The sequence below is a fragment of the Sciurus vulgaris genome (assembly GCF_902686455.1).
Source record: "Sciurus vulgaris genome assembly, chromosome: 13".
NCBI lineage: Eukaryota > Metazoa > Chordata > Mammalia > Rodentia > Sciuridae > Sciurus > Sciurus vulgaris.
In genome coordinates this window covers 74,043,835-74,066,614 of record NC_136474.1, presented here as the reverse complement: position 1 = coordinate 74,066,614, position 22,780 = coordinate 74,043,835, and positions in this window count along the sequence as shown.

The window sequence follows — 22,780 nt, the reverse complement described above, 5'->3', positions numbered from 1 at the left end:
TTGTAACCATATTCAAGTGTACAATTCAGTTACATTTAAGTATATTCATATTGTTGTGCAAATATTACTGGGCACTCCAAAACTCACTTATCTTCTAGAACTGAAAACTCTATACCATTAAATAACTCCCATTCCCCAACTTCCCAACCCATAAAATCCTCCATTCTGCTGTCTGTTTTTCACTTTCTAACTACCTCATATAAGTGAAATCAAACAATATTTGTCCTTTTGTGACTAGCTTATTTTACTTAGCTATGTCCTTGTGGTTCATCCATGTTGTAGCATGTCATAATTTTCTTTTTTAAGGCTGAATAATATTCCCTTCTATGGACAAGCCTCATTTTGTTTATTCATTCATCCATTGATGGACATTTGGGTTGCTTCTACCTTTTGACTTGAGCTTAGTGTCCAAGGACCAAAATCACTGAACTTGATATTAATAGATAATGCCATATTAGATGATTTTCCCTTGAATTAGTACAGTCCTAATTATGTATCTCAACTCTTTAGGTACACTTGAGTGGGAACCTACTTTCCTTAGGGAAGAGTTGTGCTCATTTTAGGGCATATTTTTAAATAGAAAATTGGGGACCAATGGAAAGCAAGATATTTATGTCTCAGAAGAAGGAATGGGACATCCCTTCTCTCCCACCACGAATACTTCCTAGCGGTCAGGAAGGAATGTTACTACTAATGTCTGCCCATCCTGGCCAAATGAAAGGGAGGAATCCGTGGAAGTAGCTATTGCAGATCACTAGCTTACACTAAAACTTAGGGAAGGTTGATGAATGCCACTGGGGTCACAAACTAAAGAAACTGAAGTTTTACCTGGATTTCATCCCCCTTCTTCAACTTTCCTATTTATTCAAATTACATCTGTGTTAGTCAGATTTTTGTTGCTGTGACCAAAATACTTGACAAGAACAACTTGGAGGAAAAGTTTATTTTGTGCTTGTGATTTCAGAGATTCACGGTCTGTGGTTAGCTGGTTCTATTGCTCTGGGCCTGAGGTGAAGCAGAACATCATGGCCGAGGGACAGCAGCAGAGAAAAGCTGCTCGCCTCCTGTCAGCGGGGAAGCAGAGAGAGATGTGGGGAGGGGCCACAGAGAAGCTGCACCCCTCTAGGCCACGTCTCCACTGACCCACCTCCTCCAGCCATACCCGCCTGCCTCAGTTACCACCCAGTACAGTCCTTTCAAAGCATTAATCCATTGAATGGATTAATCCACCAATTGGGTGACAGCCCCCATAATCTAATCATTTCCACTGACCATTCCTGCGTTTACACAGGAGCTCCTGGGGGACACCTCATATCCAAACCAGAACAACATCCTATCACATTGCTAATGCTCTCTAACCCAGGGCTCTCATCGGGGTAATTTTATTCCCAAGGGATATTTGACAATATCTGGATAAGTGTGTTAACATGACCTGGGAGGGGTTGCTACTGACATGCCGTGAATTAAGACCAGGGAATTCTGGATCCTGCTACACATCCACAATGCACAGGGCAGTCCCCACGACAGAGTGATCTGGCCCAGAATGTCAAGGGTGCTGCTGTTGAGGACACCTCCTCTGACTCTAAATGCACCCATCTCCTCGCGGCACCTCCCCTGCTATTTGTTTATATACATCACATTTTTAATATAAACTATTTAGCTCTCTAAATTTCTCCAGCTATGACTATAAACCAATATTTTGAGCATGGGGGAAAGAGATTGGGAAGGTGAAGTAAAATGGGAACAAATAATAGAAATGTGGCACTCTTCGTTCTCTTCATATATATATAAATTAGGAGCCTCCCTAAATTACTGAGGCGGCTTTGAACTCTCCATCCTCCTACCTCAGATTCCCAAGGCACAGGAATTACAGATCTGCACCACTGTGCCCAGGAAGTATCAGCTTCTCTTCGATGCAGGAGCACCCCACGTGGAGAAGGCTTTCTCCCGCTTGCCCTGCCTGTCTCAGGTCCAGAGGCAGCTGTGGCCTTGCTGCCTTAGCACCGCTAGCAGATTGGCCCTCCTCTCTCTTGCAGAATTCCATGCTATTTCGAGGTTTGTGCTAATCAGTTACACCAGCCTGCACACCCTTATTCTGTCTACTGGCCTGCTTGTGTCCTTTCCTCCTATGACTGTGTCACACCTCTGTCATCTCTTTTTAATGGTTAGAACTGACTTAATTCTCAGAAACTCCAGCATCCTATAGGTCAAGGAGCTCTCAGTTCCATGACCGAAGCAGCAGGCAGTTTTTCTTTACATCCTGTCAAACACCCACTTCCTTTGGTCACCTTTTCCACTTAGCTGTCTCATGAAGACCTCCAGCCATTGACCACTGGCTTCTGCTCACAAACCACCCTTCCTTTCTTCCCAGCTCAGAGTCCATGTTTCCTTCTTTATTTTCTCCCTTGAGACCCTCTCCAATATTTCCATGGATCTATTCATCTGTCCTAGACTTGATATCTGGTTGGGCATTAAACTATTCTAGTTAACTTCATGAAAGATCCTTTACAAATTTTAATTGAGTTTAAATTGAATTTACAGATTACAGATGTATTAGGGGAAAGCGACATCTTCATGGTACTGAATCTTTTAATCTATAAATGCAGTTTATCTTATAGTTTAGTTAGGTTCTTTTATCCCTTTACTTTAGGAATTTCTTGATAGGAAATCAGGGAGACTCCATTTTCCTTGACAAGCCCTAATTCATGAACTGGTTCCTTTATAAAGGCAGTAAACAGGATTCAGAACTTTTGGAGATGGATATAAGTAAAAGGGTTTTCAGCAAGTTCTAGTTTTTTCTCCACTAGAAAATTTTAAATAATGCTCAGTATCTGAGTCAGTACCTGCCCTGGTTGCTGAACACTTAGCTCGTGTAGTTTCTTTAAATTAAGAACATGGCATAGCCAGGAGGGGTGACATGCACCTCTAGTCCCCACTACTTTGGAGGAGAATTGCTTGAGCCTCGGAGTTTGAGTCCACAGGAAGCATACCTAGACCCTGTCTCAAAACAAGGGGAGGCAGATGGTATAGCAGAGAAAGTCCCCTGCCCCGTCATGGAGGAGGCTGATGACAAGAGGTCACCCACGTCAGGTCACCTAGAAGGAGTGAGTGGGTCTCACCCTCTTGTTTATCACAGGGTTGGGGGACTGGATCTAACACACAACTGTAGTATTACTTTTCTGGGATCCTTATTGAGAGACAGGCTTCTTCCAGCCTCATAAAATATTTAAAAGAATGAGGCTTACATAATTTCTCATAACAGAGCGATCATTTGCAGAACACTTTATACTTTACATTTCCTTCTTTTACTGTAACTTGTAACAAACTATCTCTGGGTCAGAATGACCAAGGCCACTTGTTACCATTCTCTAGAAACACTATGGTGATTTGTGAAGCCCGTGTCTTCCCAGATGAAGGAGGGGTTGTTACCAGGCAGTGGCTGAAGCAGCCTCTCCTAACACAGGCCTTCATAAAGGTTTACCATTCTTCCCAGAAGATCTTCTGTCGCTTGATAATTTGAATGAGATCTTTCTTCGATTTTCTTTTCTATTTGGTTATTGTTAATGAGTAGTTTTTAGATACTACGTTTGTCACCAGCCTGCTGAATCCTTGTATTAGTTCTAATTGTGCAGACAGCTCTCCTTTATTTTTATTGCCTTTTTCCATTGGGCTGGGACTTCCAGTGCCAAGTTGGGGAAAACGGAACACAGGAGAGCTCTGTCGGCTCCCCAGTAAGCGTCAGTCCTACCAGTCTTCACAGGTGCACTGCAGTAAAGTAAGGACGTTTCCTTCCATTCCTAAGAACTTTTGCAAGTTATTTCATTCGTTCTTCAAACCACTCTAATCTAGGTCACTGATGAGGTTTGCTGCCACCATTTCATCCAGGTCACTAGTCACCTTCATCTTGTCAAATCTGGTGAAGGCGCTCTGAGTTCATGTTTTTGGGCACGTGACAGCTGCCCACTCCCACTCCTGGGAGCCACTTTTCTAGGCTGCCCTCTGGCTCCCCTGCCTCTCTGGCCACTCCTGTTAGTCTTCTTTGGCAGCTCTCCCCTACTGGACTTCTCATGAGAGTCTCCCAGGACGGTGCTGAGGTTCATGATCTTCCCTGTTCCCACAACCTAAATCCCAGCTCCAGACTCCTCCATCTGTCTGCCCTCTGACTTTCTTCCCCAGCGTCTCCATCTTAAGCGTCTCCAAGCAGTAACCAGATCAGACCCCACCAAGCCAACTCAAGGCTCTTTTCTCGGTTTCAGCCACTCAAGTCAGAAGTCTGGGCATTCCCTTGATTCCACCCTCTGCCTCACCCATCAGCAAGGTTTATCAAATCTCCTTCCAGGATGTATCTCAACTCTCTCTTCCTTCCTCTCCCTGACTATAGTCCAGGCCTCCAGAACCTCTTGCCTTGTAAAGGCCCCTGCCTCCATTCTTGCCCTCTTTCATTCTCCAAGAAGCCACCAAACTAGCAGGTGGAAACACCTGCCAGTTCACCACCCCCACCCCACCTCCTGCCAGCTGAGAGCTCTGAAACAGGTTTCTGTCCCACTCAGAATAAAATCCAGACTCCTGCCTACAGTGGCTGGTGTGTGGCTGCTCTGTCACCGAGGTGGTCTGGCACCTGCTTCCCTCTACCCTGAGGTCAGAACTCCTCCGCTCCCTGTGCGGCAGACACACTCCCGGGCTTGGCAGATTTTCTTTGCTCTGCCTGGAATGTTCCTTCCTCCGCCCTGCCAGGCCAGGGTCCTGCCCATCCTTCAAGTCTCAGACGTTCTCAGGTTCTCTGTTCACCCTAATCCTCTCCCCATTGCTCCCCACTCTAGCACCCTGACCTTTGTGGAGTTTCTGTTCACTTCGTTTTGGAGTTTGTATTCACTTCGTAACCTGTTCATCACCTAAACCATCTGCTCCTGAGAGGACCAGAGCTTCATGTGCCTACCACAGTGGTAACCGCATGCTAACCGCACAGTGACATCCAGGGAATGAGTGCATAGTGGGTGGGCAGTGGGTGATGTTTGAAGATATTATAAAGAAAATTGCTCAGAGCCATATAGAAGTTGAGCACAGAGCTGCTGTCACACAACGGACCCTCTTATCTCCACAGATTGTCACAGAAGCACGTGTTCATGTGGTTCGAGAAAGAAGGGCATGGAACAGGGAGATTCTGCAGGGAGGTCACCGATGCACTTGGGCCTGAGTTAATATGTAGACAAGAGCTGAGGAGCCGGGTACATAAGAGGGTGCGGCTAGGATGACCATAAGGTCTGTCGTTTGAACAGATCACCTGAGGAATGAAAGGGACAGTGTTCATTCCTCTGGGCAACAGGTGTAAATGGCCAATCCAGGCAAACCAGAACCAAAGGAACCTACTTTTAGTTAGCTGAAGTACATCACAGTGACTACCTCAAGCTCTAGAGGATGGAGCAAGTGTCTTGTGTGTGGACTGCTGGGCATGAGCGGGTGCCAGGGAGGACCTCACGAAGTACTGGAAGGAGGGGAGAGGCGGCCACACAGGCATCTGGGAGAAAAGCAGAAGAGCAACCGCACATGGCCTATGGCAGGAGTGTGCAGTGTGCCCAGGAACAGCAAGCAGGCCAGTGCTGCTGGAGCAGAGTGGACAGAGGCAGACAGGCGCCCGAGTGCGTGTCGTGCGGAGCCTTGGAAGACATTGGAAGACGCTGGCTTTATTCTGAGCACAATGGGGAGCCACTCCAGGCCTTTGAAGAGAGGAGAGAGGCCCTCTCACATCTGAGGGACACTTTATTGAAATACACTGTGGAGGGTCACAGTTGGAAGCAGGAGTCCAGTTAGGATGCTCTTCCAGGAATTCAGGCCAGCAGTCAAGGGCGCCTCGGCTCTGGGGGTCTGCACTGGGCCGAGTGAGCAGTTGTCAGACTCTGGACGTATTCTGACATAGACCCTGGGGATTTCCTGATGACTGATGGCCTGGGAATCAGCAGAGACAGGAGTCAAGGCTGACTCCTGGGCTTCTTCTCTTGGCCTTTGAGATAGAGAAAGCTGCAGGTGGAGCAGGTTTGGGAGATCAGAGGTCCAGCTCAGATGTCCAGGCGGAGATGCTGAGCAGGCACTTGGGTGAAGGAGGCCGGGGCCTGGGGAGAGTTCAGGGTGGAGATTTAGGTGCCAGAGTCATTAGGATATAGTGGGACTTGGTCAAGAATGAGTGGCCTCCAACCTAGAAGGACCCAAACAAGAAGTGAAGATCAGTTCCTTCTGTTAACTCTCCTAAGTTCTCATTTTTATGACTTAAGGGAAAATGTAAGTGACAACACGAATAGTGTAAAGCCAGGTGTCTGCAGTGCCCTTTGGAGGGTTTGTTTTGCTCATGTTACACCAACGCCATTCCCTTCACCTCCATGGGGAAAAAGCTACTTACCGAGTTGCATAAGAGAATGCTTTGGTAAATGAGAAATCACTTTTATAAGGTGAACAATGACACCTTTCCCTTTCTTTCCTTCGTATTTTTTACATTTTAACACAAGTCGTGCTTTTCATCAACCAGGTGACTTGAAGGTCCACTTGGACCAGCCCTGAGCCCAGGCACAACTCGTCCCCTAGGTGGCACCCCGGGCTTGTGCTGCCAGGGTCCCTTTCTCAACAGCAGATCATGCGGCAGCTCTCAGGAACGGTCCTTCTGTCCTCGGAATTGAGGGAGGGCGGAATCAGCAGTAAAAAAACCCAGGAGAGCAGGTGGGAACAAAGGTCCCCACTCCTGCCGGTGCCCCAGTGGCCTCCAGCCCATCCCTTCTCAGTGAGAGTGCAACAGAGGCGAAGCCCCGAAGCGAAGGAGTCCAGGCTGACTGAGCCTCAGAGAGAGCAGACCCCTGCCCCCCTCAGAGGTGCTGAGCTTAGGAGCAGCGAGATGGCACCACCTCTGCTTCACCAGGGGGCACAGGAGAGGACTGGGGACACAGCCTGCAGAGCAGGGCAGATGGGGCTGCAATCACGGCACCCCCACACGTGCGCCCCGGGGGAACCCCGGGGCTCCTCTCCTTCACGTTGGCCCTTGGATTTACCCGGGGGCCCGCAGCTGCCCAGCCTTCCTCCTGCCAGCAGTCAGGATACAGGGCTGCTCCTCTCCCGGCCTCACTTGCCTAGACAGCAGCCGGCAGGGAAGCAGCGAGGGCACACAGTGGAGCAGCAAGTGCTCCTTCCCCAAGAACCACCAGGCTGCAGGGCGGGACCTCTGCCACCGACTCCATTCCCACAGCCTTGTGCCTCCGGGAAGGCACAGCATGTGATGGCTGAGACTTTCCAGGAATACGGCCAGTGCGGAGGATGAGCCCCCACCTGTCTGCTCCGCAGCATCTCCTCTCCCATAATCCCACCGCATTCCTTCAGTTCAAAGAAGTCATGAGACAGGTTCCTCTGAAGCCAGTTTGGCCTGGACTCAGCACAGCCAACGTGCAGACACATTCCAGAAGCCCAGACTGGTTTAGAAACAAGAGGCACTGGCAAGAGCAAAATCTAAACTTGAGATTTGAACATGCAGTTCCCTGGGAGCCTTTGAGTAATGCAAGAGAAGATAGCATCGGTGAGGGAACATGCCGATACCAACAGCAAGCCCTGCTGGCTGTGCGCTCTCGCTCTCTCTCTCTCTCTCTCTCTCTCTCTCTCTCTCTCTCTCACACACACACACACACACACACACACACACACACAGTCATTCCTAAGATTGCTTTTGCAGATTACATAGACAAACCATTCCCCAGGAGATGAGACCCACAGTACAAATATGATGGAACTCAATCCCAGACCAGCCTGGTGTTTGTACCTGGCCTACCACATGCCAGGTGCTGGGTCCCCAGTCAGACTCAGGGGTCTAGACTTTCATCTTCTGGAGAGAACTGACAGTACTCCCAGCCTCGCCATCCCCTGACCACCTGCATCAGGTCACTGCCCAGTGGTTTTTTTTTTTTTTGCTCCCCACAAGCATCTTAAAGCCCTGAGCCCATGCAGATCTGGGCAGCCCTGAGAGGAAGCGGTCTGTCAGGTCATGTTCTTCTGCTAGTCCAGCATGAACGTGAGTCCAGGAGGGCCTGGCCCACGGGCTGCTTGTCTCACTGCCCAAGGGAAGTGCACAGAACAGGTCTCCCTTGGAGGAGACGATGGCTGACACAAGACTACGTGAGGAAGGACCCCGTGGAACATTCTAAGTCACCTTTGCAACACACAGGAGGGAGCTGTCTTTATGTGGGTACAAAGCAACGTGTTCACCAAATGATAGTAGAGGATGTGAACAAATCTGGAAACCAGGAATGTTTACAATTTTCTCAGTAAACAGGAAAAACAGGGCTTTAAGCTGTAGCATGTGACTTTATGTTTAAAACCACACAGACAGCTAATGATATTGTGTAAACCTTTTGTTAAGAGGATACATCTCATGTTAAGTGTTCTTATTGCGTTAAAGTGGAGCTTGAGGAAATTTGGGGGCTGATGGATACATTTAGATGGATGGATTTATCACCTTGATTATAGTGATTTCAGGAGTGTTTGCGAATGTCCAGTCTCATTAAATTGTACCCATAAATGCGTGCAATAGTTTGTACATCAATTATCCCTCAATAAAACTGTTAAGGATATTTAATTTTAAGCAGTCCCCAGGGGCCCCGCAGAAGACTGTGATCCTGTTTGGAAGAGTGTGACTTCAATAAGTGAGGCGCATTCCAACCTCGGAAACATTAAAGAAGCAGCGCTGGAGAACGGTCCACACCGCGTCCGCAATGAAAGCTGGGCAGTGTGACCCTCACTACTCCCGAGGCTGAGGCCACAGGCTGTAAAGGCAGGGCCCAGGCTGCCCGCAGGACAGGCAGCTCCACGTGCAGAGTGGACACCCCAGGCCAGGAGAAACCCCCTACCCGCTACCCCCTTGTCCCCTACCCCCCAGCTGGCTGAGCACCTGCCCTAAGAAGAACCAGGGATGGAGAAGACATGACCTAAAATCACGTGCCTCAGGATGGAAGGCCTAGGCCCCACACAGGCACTCAGGCCTCACAAGGAGCTAGCCCTACTCAGGCCAGGGTGCTTCCTCCACTGTGAATCTGACGCCTCAGTCTGAGTGTCCCGTCAGGCCCCCATCCCCACATACTCGGTGAGGAGAGGGACCCTGTGACATTCCTGTGTGTTTAGCAAGTTCTGAAGGAGGAGGGTAGAAACCCCATTGCTGTCGCGTGGAACCTCACCATTCGAGGCCGGAAGGCCTCACCCCGCCTTACAGCTGATGCCCGATGGGGAAATGGCTTGCCCAAGGTCACTGCAGCTCCCATCAACAGCTGAGCAGAGCAGAAGGCAGGTGCCTGCCGAGCAGGTGGGAGCAGGTGGCGTCCCCCACCCACTGGTGCTACGCCAGAGCTTGGACCCCAGGGTGGTGCTTTCTCTCTTGTTATACTCGTGCTCAAAGCTCGTTGCTGACCCCCAGAATGCCGTTTACAGCCGAGCAAGTTAAGTTGAAATTGAGCCCAGAGATTCCTAAAAGGGATAGAGTCCTACCCGTGACCCCTCCCCCATCACAGCCCCCTGACTCAGCTCCGGGGCTTCAGCACCTCGTGGCCCCCTTCTTGCTCTCTTCCACACTCCTGGGAGCCTTTGTGCTTCCCAAAGGTCAACCCGACTTCTGCCAGCCTCAGGGAAACCTGGGCTGCGTGACTTTCTGTCTTCCCTGTGGTCACTAACTCAGAACATGTCACAATCTCCACCAGGGGTTCCTGAACAATGGTGAAGAGCCTCCCCCAGCTGCCCCCAAGGGCCCAGAGCAGAAGGGAGCATTTGCCACTGTCACAAGGCCCCTTGAGGGCAGAGGGCAGGGAAGGAAGGCTTGTGGAACTTCTGTCCCAGGTGAGGACAAAGAAGGGGAATATTGGGCCTTATTCCTTGCTGGTAATAGAAGAGGAAAGACATGAGAAGGTGGGGAAGGGACTTGAAGCAGGGCTGGGAGAGCAGAGGGGCGGAGGAAGGGAAGAGCTGGTGCGCAGAGCGGGCAGGAAAGAGGGCTCCCAGGAAGCAGCCCCAGCCTGCGGCATCTTGTGGAGTCCCGTGGGGGTGGGGAGAGCACAGGGGTATCCTGTCCCTCTCTTGGCCTGCCCTCTGCCGTCCTGGGAGCAGCAGAAACCTGGGCACAGAGCCCCCTGAGGGCAGCAGCAGGGTCTACAGGGCACAGACACCTGGCCAAGTCCACAGCCTCTCATCTGTTCTGCATGAGGCAAGGTTGATGGCCAATGGCAACGTCCCCCCCCCCCCCCCCCCCCGGGGCCTTCTGCCTTTCTCCTGTTATTCACGTTCTGGGGTCATCTGACCAGGCCCTTCAGTGGGGGTGGGTAGGGAGCAGGCCCTGGAGGAGGCGTGGGTGGGAGCCCTGTGGAGATTGGCTGCTGGGCTCAGGCCACCGCTCACCCGGGAAATCTGAGCCCGCCATCCGCCCAGGGAGGGCCCAGCGGGCACTGTGCTGGGTGGCTGCCAGGACCCTGAGCCTCTGTCTCACAGCCTGAGCCACAGTGACTGGGCCTTCAGGCACTTGGCCTTCCCCTCCAGCAGGTCCTGGTGGGGCCTCTCTTCTCACCCACCCCGGTCCCTGCAGAGTTCCTTGGTATTTTACTAACCAGGTGACTTTCAGCAATAAAGAACCAGAAACCACCTTGAGGCCCTGGGTGGTGGGCATTAGTACATATCTGATCTGTGGCCTCAGTTTACCCAGAAGGGGCTCCCGCCCCACCCAGAGGGTTAAGCTTGAAGAATACCTGCATTGCTGGAACTCAGCTGCTGCCTCCTGACCCCAAACCCGAGAGAGGGGTGGGGCTGGAGGACCTTGTGCCAGCAGGGCCTTCCACCTGCTCTGTCCTCTGGGCCATCCACATTGCTGATTCTCGTGTGCCTGTTACTGGGGGCACAGTACTGCCAGGGGTGGGCATGGGGCTAGCCCAAACGCTTGCCACTCTCCAAATATTCAGAGTCGAATTGGTTGGAAAGTGGGTTTTATTCAAAGCTAGCTTTGAAGGGAGGTGGAAGACACTTACTGCTTTACAAGTTCCACTTTGAAATCCCTGAATGCCAGCAAAGCTTTTTAAAAGAGAAGAGGCAGCAGAGTGAGCAGAAGGTGGACACCCCGGGTGCTGGCTGAGTTAGCCTGTGCTAGAAGGTCACGTGGCAGCCGCCTCCTCTCTCAGCTTCCTCGGGCCCCTTGGGGTCGGGGTTGTGGTCCTTCAGCTTCCACTCTTAGCATGCGGATGTTGTTCTTAATTTTAGAGGGCCCCCAAAATTCAGCCTGTTTCAGACCATCCATCAGCACCTACCACCCAGCATCCTGCTGGTTCAGGCCCCAAAGCTGGAGTGATACTGTGCTGCGCCTGGACCGACCCTGGGCACAGAGGATCAGTCTGGAGGCCCAGCAGCCTTGACCTGAAGATTCTTTAAAAGTAGAGTTCTGGGCACTTGAGAAAACATTCCAGGGAGCAGGGCCCTCAGAAGGCTGCCCTGGCTCCAGGTTCTGCAGGAGGAGCCATCTCACCTGTCTCCTTGGTAGACCACCAGACCACAGGACAGTGAAGTGCTCTGAAAGAGAGAGAGAGAGAGAGAGAGAGAGAGAGAGAGTAAGTATAGCCAGGCTGTCTGGCCAGTTTGCTCTCTGCACAGGCCTGCAATGGCTGGGGCCACACAGGTAACCCAAACCAGACCATCCTGGGGTCCAAGGAGGACAGCTGGGAATGGTGGGCAAGCCCAGCCCGCACTCCTTTCCTGGTCGCACCTTGCGCTCATTTCTAGAGGGAAAGCTTGCTTCAGCACCCTGAGGGACGATTCCAACATCCCAGTGTGGCACCTGATAGAGAAGCAGCCTTGAGAGAGGGAGAGAGACAGAGAGAGAGGGAGAGATGAAGATTGGCATAAAAACAATAGCTGGTAGCTGCTGGCTACTGAGTGCTCGCTCTGGCAGGCCTGCGGCAAAGCTCCCCACAAACAGACTCTTGTCAGTCCCCTTCGCAGACAAGGAACACAGACACGGGGAGCGGAAGGGACTTGCCCAGCTGCGGAGCCCATGGTGGTGAAGCAGGTGGGATCTGAACAGCAGCCCGGCTGACTCAAAGCTTCTGCCGCCCCCAGACGGCACCCCTGGCACCTTGCCCCAGCGTCCCACCTCACCTGCAGCACTGGCCTGCATCCCAGGCTGAGCACCTCCTGGGAGTCTCCAGCCCTCCCTCAGTCCTTCGGGACACTTCCTGTAGCCAGAGACAGCCCCACAGCTGATGGCTCCCTCCGCGGCCCCGGCCCTGAGTCTCTGCAGTGGTCAGTCTGCGTGGTGAGACTGCAAGTCCCACGCCCTCTGAGACCTGAAGCCTGAACTTCCCCGCCCTGGCAAGGCGGATGGAGCACGCAGGGCAGTGGCAATCAGAAGTGACTCGCACTCCCTCAACGGCACTAGCTGCTCCCAGTGGCCCCCCAGATGAAATAAGGGCTGAGATTCCACAATGAAGTAAGTTGAGGAGACACTAAGTTAAAGCTGTATGGGTTCCTTAGCTATGGAGTTTCTTGGAGCTTTCAAAAGGCTCAGTGCTCCCTGGTCACCTGAGAGGATGAGCTAGTATGCGGACATGGCGGCTTCCCAAAAGTCATGACCCATCACTTCAGTCAGCTTTCCTTCTCTGTGACCCAAAATTCCTGACAAGAACAGTTTATTTTGGCTCAGATTCAGAGATTCAGTCCTTGGCCACCACTTCATGCCCCTGGGCCCAAGGTGAGCAGAACATCATGGCAGAAGGCTGTGGTGGAGGAGTGCTGCTCCATCCATGCTGGCCAGGAAGCAGAGCAAGAGAAAGAGGGTGAAGGGAGCCACAGGGGAGATGCACCTTTCCAAGACTCGCCCCGTGACACTCCTCCTGAGCCACACCCCCTGCCTACAGTGCCACCCAGTCCATTCAAACTAGGAAGGACCACTTAGGTTACAGCTTTCATAATGAATCAGCTCACCTCCAAATATTCCTGTATTAACACTTGAGGGACGTCTGTACCCAAACTATAACGGATGGGAACAGACCCTTTATCACTGACTATCTCAAGGGAACCCACTTTGAGAAACACTGCTCAGAGCAACCTGTACCAACATAATCTGACCTGATCCAACACAGAGTCTCTGTAAGGCATCAGCTACGTATAGTGCAGGAAGGAAGCGCTGCAAGGAGCGTCCTCAGGTTGGGGGCTCATCCAACTTAATCCTGCCTATGTTCTCCCTGGAGTGAACCAACTTGAACTTGTTTACATCTTGTGGTCAGTTCACATTCTGGGAAAGCATCCCAGATCAGCCTTTAGAAGAAAGGGACAATCGGCCTTCTAGATAATCAAGAAGCTACATCATCACTTGGGAAATTCTGAGTTGATTTTAAGGGAGCTGGGTGGGAACTATGAAAACTTTTAGTGACTTAATGCCACTTGGCACCTGAGTAATGACAGAACATCAGACATTGTCAATTGCAGGCTTCTACATAGCCACTTTATTTAATGCTCACAATAGCTCTGTATGGTGATTAAGATGAACACAGCTCTCATTTGCTGGTTCTAGAAACTGAGGCCCAGAGAAGGTAAGTCTCTCCAAAGTCACACAGCTATGGGTGGGTCTAGCTGAAAGTGTGAGAATTGAAAATACATACTGTTTTATTAGGAAAAAATCTATAACAGTAAACCTTCAGATGCATTCTGGCTAAACCATTAAACTTAGAAAAAATATTTCTTTTTAGCATTCGAGCCAAAAAAAAAAGGCACAACTCAGAAGAAAAGTAAGGTAGGTTTCAGATGTCTTTCCAGCAGTAATCAGAGCCAGAACAAAGGAGAAATGTCTAGAAGGAAAAAGAGATTGATCCAAATGGACTCTCCCCAGCCAAAGTAGGGTATAAGCAGAAAGACAAGAGCCCACATTCCCAGGCATGAAAGAACTCAGAAACACAACATCCATGAGCTATTTGAAAGATCTGATCAAGGCAAAATCTTATTAACTAAAGGATTAATCTGATTTGGAAAAATCCTGTTACTCTGGGGCCATCAACATACATGGTGGCCTGATGGGGAGCTTGGAATCTACTCGGGTACAGGAATGCTATTGAACACCCAAGATAATGTGGCTTCAGAATGCACAATAAAATGTAATCAACTCTGAGAAACTTAGAATAATACAGGCATCAAAGTTGAAGGAACCAGGATGGAGAATGTATCTAAATGTTAATCCCTTGTCTTTCCTAAAGTCAATCAATCTTGTTTACATGGAAATGTGCATTTATTCAAAATGAATCCAACTCCTTAAATTCCCTTAAATTCAATGGTATCTTCTGGGAATCTGTTTCCCTTGAAGGAAGAAACAATTATCCCAAGTATAGTTTGACCTAAGCTTTTGTTCATGTAAAATTCATTTAAAATTAAACATAGTACTATTTTTTAAATATGTTACATATGAGACCGTTTCCATATTGTTGTCATCTGTTTCAGTACCTCATGCCTTCTCTCTGCTTCTGGTTTCTTCTAGATCCTTCTTTCCTCCCATGCACATAGATAACTGGCTTGATGCCAACCAAATGTTATTGTCGATTATTTTTAGACAGTAGCATCTTGGTAATTAGTTGCTTGCTTCTTCACTTTTTTGGTACTGCATAATTTTTTTTACAACAAGCATTTGTAGTTTATAGTAAAATAACAGCATACTTAAGAAAATAAAGAGATGGATAAAGATACACCCAAACAGATCCACCCCTAGGAGAGAGCAAGTAAAGGTAGATATACCAACCCTAGAAAAAGTGGAATTCAAAGTCAAAGTATTAGAGTAGTAAGAGATGTCACAGTATGGTAAACAACACACTTTGAAAAAAACAGAGCAACTATACATTTTGATATCCCAAACAAGATCCACAAAACTAAAGCTAAAAACGTAAGGACCAAAGGTGTGCACGCACAACACACAATACAGGGAAATATTGTAATATGCCTATTTCTGCATTTAAAAGTTTCAACAAAAGCAAATGACATGAAGAATCTGAATATTGAAATCAACAGGTTTAATTTAGTATATACATGGAATCCAATATCTTATCAATGAAAAATAAACATTATTTTATATCAGCCTTGGAATCTTTACAAAAATTGATCCTATGTTTGACTTCAAAGAAAATCTCCATAAAACATAAAAAGTGGAAATGCCCAAGTCAAATTTCCTGAGCATGAGCCAAGACGACTAAAAATACAACATAAAAGCAGGTCTTGAAAAATCTGAAGCACTCAGAATTAAGAAGCACTCAGAGGAATTCAAAACTGCCTAGGGAATTATGAAGAATGCGTGAATAATCGAGAGAAAGGAGGGAGAGAGGCAAGAAGAACTAACATAACTGTTTTTTGGTTACTTAAAAGAGCCAGAGATTGAGGCTGGGGTTGTAGTTGAGTGACAGAGGGCTTGCCGGGCATATGTGAGATGCTGGGTTCCATTCTTAGCACAGCATAAATAAAATAAGGTAAAATAAAGGCATGCCGTCCATCTACAACTACTAAGAGTCAGGTCCAGGCTGGGACCAGCATCTGGCGTCATCGGGCAGTTTGGTTTCTAGGGTTCCTCCTGCTCTAGTTCATTTGGTTTGAAATATTTCAATCAGTTGCCCATTTTGATATATTGGGAGATTTGACATCAAAGTCCCATTTCTGCCTTTTTTAAAACCAGAAGATGAGGCAATATTTTGGGTCTGCCTGGGCCAGGGCCATCCCTTTAGAAGGTCACCAGAGTCCCCGTCCACCAACTTCACTTAAGTCTGCCTGGATTATGGGGTTTCTAGCCCCTGAGCAGAATAAAGGGTCTTGGGGTATCAGTTGCCACCCCTCCAGAGAAAACTCAAGATCAACTTTTTTTTTTAAGTCTTCCTCTTAAAGTGAATATTGGATCCAGGGAGAACAAAACTTAAATCTGATTTTCTGAAGTAAATTTTCATTTTTATTCCTCACAAAAATTTCCATCCAGACAGAGTTTAATAAGTCCAACTGTTCCCGAGAACACAGAAGGAACCTCCACACCAGAGCCACTCACGCGCTTGCTGGGCGCAGGACACCACCTGGCTTGTCTGATTTGCTTGTGTAAACCTTGCATTCTCAAGAAGAATGAAAGAACCTCCTGTCCCGCTGCCAATGGACCCAGAGAACCCAGCTCAGCCCCACTCCTGGAAATGGGAGGGAAGACCATGGCTATTGTGGAGGATCTAGTCAGGATGGGTGGGGACAGTCTGGTCTCTCAAACTGGACTGGTGAAAAAAGACACCCTCAAATGCTACTCTCCAGAGAGAACCAGGGTGGCCATCTTGGCCATCTTCCTCAGCACGTATGTTGCCAGATAGAGCTGCCCGCCATGTGCAATTTTAGATGGATAGAAAAGTGCTATTTCAGCTGTTTTTCTGCCCAGCCATCTAAGGTAGATCTATCTCCTTACAAAGAACTAAAGATCCACAGAAATGGCTGTTCCAAGCCCAGGCCCAATTCGAATCCTTGTTTCCTCTTTAGTTGTATCATTTACAACTCTAACAGCAGGGTGTGAGATTGCCTATCTTTTCCAGACCTTGCCTACATCAGGATTTACCATTCTTTTTTACCTTTGCCAATCTAAAAGTGTTGAATGAATTTTAAAATACTAAAATTAAGGGGGCACAGTGGCCCACACCTGTAATCCCAGCAGCTCGGGAGGCTGAGGCAGGATGGATGGAGAGTTCAAAGCCAGCCTCAGCAACAGAGAAGCGCCAAGCAACTCAGTGAGACCCTGTCTCTAAATAAAATACAAACTAGGGCTGGGGATGTGGCACAGTGGTTGAGTGCCCCTGAGTTCAATCCCCAGTACCAAAAAAAAAAAAAAAAAAAAAAAAAAAATTTAAAAAGAAATTTACCTTCCTCAAACTAGCATAAGCTGGAATACCTTTGTATTTTCACAGCTATTGAGAAGATGGTGGCTCATTGTCTCTCTTCTCTCACAACCTAACAGCCCTGTCCTCTACCGACTCTCTCAGGCACCCCCGGAATTCTCAGTGAAAAGTGAGTGCTCATTTCACAATAGGAGTATTAACACTTTGTTGTTTTATTTCTTTTTGCAAAATTTGTCTCAATTTGTGATTGGTCTTTCCATGGGGCTTTTGGTGACTGCATTATTTTGTTTTACTTTTAAAAAACATGTTGTAGTTTTAATTTCTGTGTGGGCAAATCTTCAATCTGTCTCTATAACAAGGAGGATGGACGCGCGTCAGCAGATGGAGGGGAGCTGGGGGCATCTAGGACCAGAGCCAGAGGGCACCCAGCTCACCTAGGCATTCTAACAGGCCAGCCAGGTGCCAGCCCAATAACTACTCAGGGGAGGCAGGTTCCAGGAGTAGTCAACAACGGGCAAACCAGTAAGTGGCAGAGATGCATTAGCTAAATACGAGAATGAGAAATGAGCAAGAAGACCAGGGAATCGGCATCTTTACTCTGAAGGAATAAGTGGTTCCTCAGAAAAACGTCCAAGCCCTCCAGTGAGGACAATTTCTCTCCAAGTAGATGGGACATGGAGTGAGGTCTCCCTAGGAGGCACCTTGGTATTTCTAAAGACTCAAAGCTCACCAATGTGCTGAAACTCAAGGCAGGACAGCTTGTGCTTGGAGTTGTTGCATTTGTTCAGGGTTTTATGTGCACAAGGGTTTGCTAGGTGAGGGCATCTTTGAGGGAGAGGGTGCTGGGAGACAGGTGGGTCTTGATGCCACCAGCCCAGACCCCACACAACAGCTTGGAGCCCCTCATTGGAGCTGGGACTTGCCCAGGTGTGAATCTGCTGCTGTCAAGAGTTAGCACCGCCCTAGTGTCAAAACAGCCGCGCAATGACCATCTTATGGTTTCCGTGGATCAGAAATCTGAGGACAGCTTAGCTCTCCTGCCCAGAGCTCACAGGGCACAGAACTTTTGGTGGGACCTGCTGCAGGCTCGCTTGAGGCCCATCCTCTTCCCAGCTCTTAGATTTTTGGCAGAATCCAGCTGCTGTGGTTGGAGAACAGAGGCCCTTGGCTCCTAGGAGCTTCCTGTAGTCTCTTGCCCTTTGGCCCTGTCTGTGGGCAGTTCATGGCATGGTGGCCTGCGGCTCCAGCAGGAGACCTCTAGCCTATGCCACATCTGAGACAGAGCCACCTGTGTGTGTGCACTGTGTGATCTACATTATCTAGCTTCCACCTACCTACCTATCATCTATTTATTAACAAAATCATGGGGTACACCCCATCACCTTCGACACGTTCTGCTGGTGAGAAGCAAGCAACAGGTCCCGCCTGCCCTAAAGGAAAGAGGTTATCAGAGCAGGAACCTGGAGCCCACATGGCGTCTGTCCATCGCACCAGCAGATCCCCTAGCCCAAAGTTTCCCAGTGGGAGTACCTGGAACACTAATAAACATTATTTTCTGAAAAAGGTCGTCTGTCATACAAGTGTGGAATTGCTGCCTGAGCTCGTCCTCCCTTGGAGATTCCAAAGACACGCCGGCATATTAAAAGCCCTGGGCATCAGATGTGATCACATTCAGCTGCAAAAAATATAAAACTCAATTTAGAACCTTCAAAGTCAGATTTCATGGTCAGGGGTACTGGGCATTGAACTCGAGGGCACTCGACCCCGAGCCACATCCCCAACCCAGTTTTGGACTTTATTTAGAGACAGGGTCTCACTGAGTGCTTAGTGCCTCACTGTTGCAGAGGTTGGCTTTGCTGAGGCTCTCCTGCCCAGCCTCCCCAGCCGCTGGGATTACAGCCGTGCACCACCATGCCCAGCCCAAAGTCAGTGTTTTAAAAGACAAGAAGCTGGAGAAGAGGAGGCCTTGGCTCTGAGGCAGCATGCCAGGGCAGATGTCATGGCAATTTCCTGGGCCCCCCTGCACTGTCACATGATAGCTGCTGCAGCTCCAGCCCCCGCGCTTGTATTCACAGCACACAAGGGGACATCCAGAGTTGGCCCTCTCCGTTTCGTTTCTCATCAAACTCCCACCTTCCATCCTCCCCAGGCTTCTGCTTCTATCTCGTGGGGGCTCACATGGCCACGCCTAGCTGTGAGGAAGACAGTGGAGGTGCATAGTCAAGTGAATAGTCCATGATTGCCATACCAGAAGTGAGAAAGGGCAGTGGACAGGGTGTTGGGAGAGCCCCTGGAGGGAGCCAATCACCAGCGTCGGCCAGGTGCAGTCCTAAAGAGGTGGCCTTCACCTCCCACCTGGAGTCCTAACGTGTGACCTGGAACACACCTCCCAGGGTGCCTTGGGGTCTCAGACTCACAAAGACTAAACTCCTAATACCGAGGTCTTCTCTGTCCTCCCATTCTTGAGGACAGTTCCTGGTGCCCACGTGGGGCGAAGGGCATGTCCCTGCATGCTGCACTCGGCATGCCTCAGGGGCCCACTGCCACCTCTACAAGTTTTCCTTCCCGGAGCAGCTATCTTGTCCACAAGGTCAAATGGAGTGAAGAGTGCGCAGCCTAAGAGGGACTCCTTCTGCCCTCCTGGCTCCAAAACACAAAGACCCCAAAATGACAAGCTCAGCATTCTTTTCTCTCGTGCCCAGAACCGTGTCCTGGAACTGGAGTGGCACACAGCCACCGAGCGGAAACAGGCCCGAGAGGTCAACTGGCCAGTCTCTAATAATAGCTTCTTCTCAGACTCCCCTTCCCTTAATCTGCATTTCCCAGTTTCTGTCTCATTTCTTCTTCTCACCCACCAGTCTCTTGGGGTTTTACAACTCCAGCAAGACTGACTTCCCTTTACCCCCTCTAGTTGTGTCCTGGCATGTTGGGTTGGTGACAGTCCCAGTGTTGAGTTAACTTGGCTTATTGTAAATGTCTGCGCCCTCCAGGTATTGTCAGTGGTGGGTGGGGTGACAGGGTCTTGCAGAAGAGAACTGGGTGTCCAGCTCCATCCTACAGGGGAGCCAACCCAAAGAGCCTTGGCATTAAGAAGGGGCTCAGGGACACCTGGTCCTCTGCCCTGTGCAGGATCCTGACTAGAAGTCACTGGACTAAGGAGCTTCTCCAGAGGCAGTGGAAGCTACTTGGAGAAGCTGGGAACCTTCTGGAATGGACCTGTCAGCGCAGGAATGTTCCTGCATTTGCTGACTCGTTCCACTTACATCTACTGGAAGCCCCCTGCAAGCTCCCAGCTGGATGCTGCTCGAGGCATCAGGACAGAAAGATGAAAAGGCCGTCTCTGTTCCAAGGGACTCGCACTCGAGGAGACATCCTGAGGCTGATGACAACACCATCCAGGAACAGCTATGATGTCCGAGTGGCAGGTGGCTTGGGAGTGGTTTAGCCGGTTGACCAGGGGTTGTCCACTTGAACAGGTCCTTCCAGAAAGGTCTCACCTGTGTTTCAGAGCACAGATGGTGTTCTTCTAACAGAGCCCTGGAGAGGTGAGCGTTCAGGGTTGGCTGCTGTTGCCTGGTGGCAGCGAGGGGGATTGTCCTGGTCGGGAGGCCCTGGGCCTGGCCCTGCCGAGCCTACATTTTCTCAGTTCCACACTTTCCCGACTTTAGGTGTCACCCCCACCCGCCACCAGAGTGTGTGCAAGGGTCTGTGAGAACAGGGGAGGAACACGCGGGTCTCCCAGGACTGATCCGTGCCCACCAAGTCCCCTTCCTGGGGGACCCGTGTTTTCCCCCTACGTCCCCACAACCCTCATATGCACTCTGTCCAGAAGCAGTGGCATTCTCCGTGAGGGTGAGATGTCACCACAATGGCACCAAGAGGGGACCTTCCTGGAAGAGGGAGCACTGTAGCAGAGACCTCCAGGGTCGGGCTGGCGTGCTCCGGGAACGCCGGGAGCTAGTCTGGCTCAGGTGTGCAGAAGGAGGAGCCAGACAGTTCGGCCAGAGCCTCACAAAATGTCTCTAAAACCCACCAATTTGGTCCTCTCTCAGTTTCCACAACCTCACAAAACGCATGTTGTGCTTTCTGATTCTCCATATAGAAATCTTCAAGTGTCTAAACACGAGTATCAAAAGCCCCTAAATATACATTTTTAAATACCTGTCTCTTCAAGCTAAAAGCTATATGACCCATGTGGACAAATAGCCCTTAGGCCAGTCCATGAGGAACTGGCCCAAGCCTCTCCACAAGGGCCATTATTTGTAGGAAAGAACTAGCGCATGGGCATGAGCTGTCACCACCCCGGAAGATCTGAACTCCCACCTCGCTCTCGTTTTGCCCCTCAGAAACCTGTTCCAGTATCCCTTCGCACGGACCCCGGCCTCCCCAGACTGAATTCCTCCTTCTGAGCTGTTTCTGGGCCTTGCGTGGACTTGCACTTGTGCACATACCTCTGCGTGCTGTGGTTCATTTAATAACATGTTCCGAGTCTGTAAATTCCTTGAAAGCAGACACTGTGTCCTAATCATCTTTGTTTCTTTCCCACAGGCACAGGGCACAATGCAGGGCTTGGAATATTTCTGTTTAACGAGTAAATGTTCTTTTCACGGAGCTGAACTTTGGGATCTTCAGAGGAAGACATCTCAGGAGACACATCTGCATGTGTATGATGATCAACAGAACCACAGTCAAGGAATGAGGGTAAAAATAACAGGGGGTTGGCCAGGTGGGCATCCCAGGGTATGCTGCAAATGAGCGGAAATCCAGCTCAGACTTGTTATGTGAAAGAGAGATCTAGCCACTCAGGAGGCTGAGGCAGGAAGATCACATGTTTGAGGCCAGCCTCAGCAATTTGGCAAGGCTCTAAGCAACTCAGCAAGACCCTGTCTCAAAATAAAAAATAAAAAGGGTTTGGGGTGTGTTCAGTGGTTAAACACACCTGGATTCAATCCCCAGTACCAAAAATAAATAAATAAACAATTTTAAAATAAAACAAAGAGAGACTCTCTAGCCGTCTTATGACTTAAAAAGTCTCAGGAGGCCAAGCTCTATTCAGAAGCTCAAGCAATATTAACAGAATTGAGTGTCTCTTTCTATTGCCAGTTTTTTTTCTCTGGACTTCTCCATTCTCAGTCTCCACACGGGGTAAGGGTTCCTTGGTGTTTCTGGGCCCAAACTGTCCATGTTTGTGCATGGCTAGGGAGAACTTTGCCAGCAAAATGGTATCAATTATCACCAGCTCTGCCAAAATACTTCCCACCCTGAAGCAATCAGTGAGGCTAGGAGAATGAGATGTTCTGATATCACAGCTATAAGATAAAGATATCAGCCAGCCTGCAGCGACCTTTCTCATGGTAAATGGTATAAAGAACACTCTGGCATAAATTGGCCCGTGCGAGATGGAGCAGGGCTTTGTGGTTGAAAAGTAACAAGCGAGGCGCCCCAGCTCAGCTCTGCAGGGATTAGTATGTGAACTGGCCACGTCACTCCAACAACATCCCAGACTTCAGCTTCCTGGACTTGTGTATCTCAGTGGGCCCCAGCACCAACCCTCCCACCTCAGAACTCCATGTCAGTGACAGCATTCAGTGACAGCACCCTAGCATCCTGTCTGTGCTGATGCCTACCCCAGGCATAGTCCTTATAGCACCCCAGGCAGCCCCACTCCCCCCACTTGGGGGTCACCATGCACCTGAGGCCTGGGATACTTGGCTTGGGGATGGGTGTCTGTCCCTCTGGCTACCAGGAGCTGCTGCCTATCCCAAAGGCCCTGGACACTGAGAAACAGACCTCGTGCTGGAGAACCTGCTGACAGCGGAGATGGCTGCTCCTGCACTGAGCCACGGGGAACTGCCCGAGACTGACCCAGGAGTGGGTCAAGGGAACGGGGCAAGTTTCAGAATTTTAGG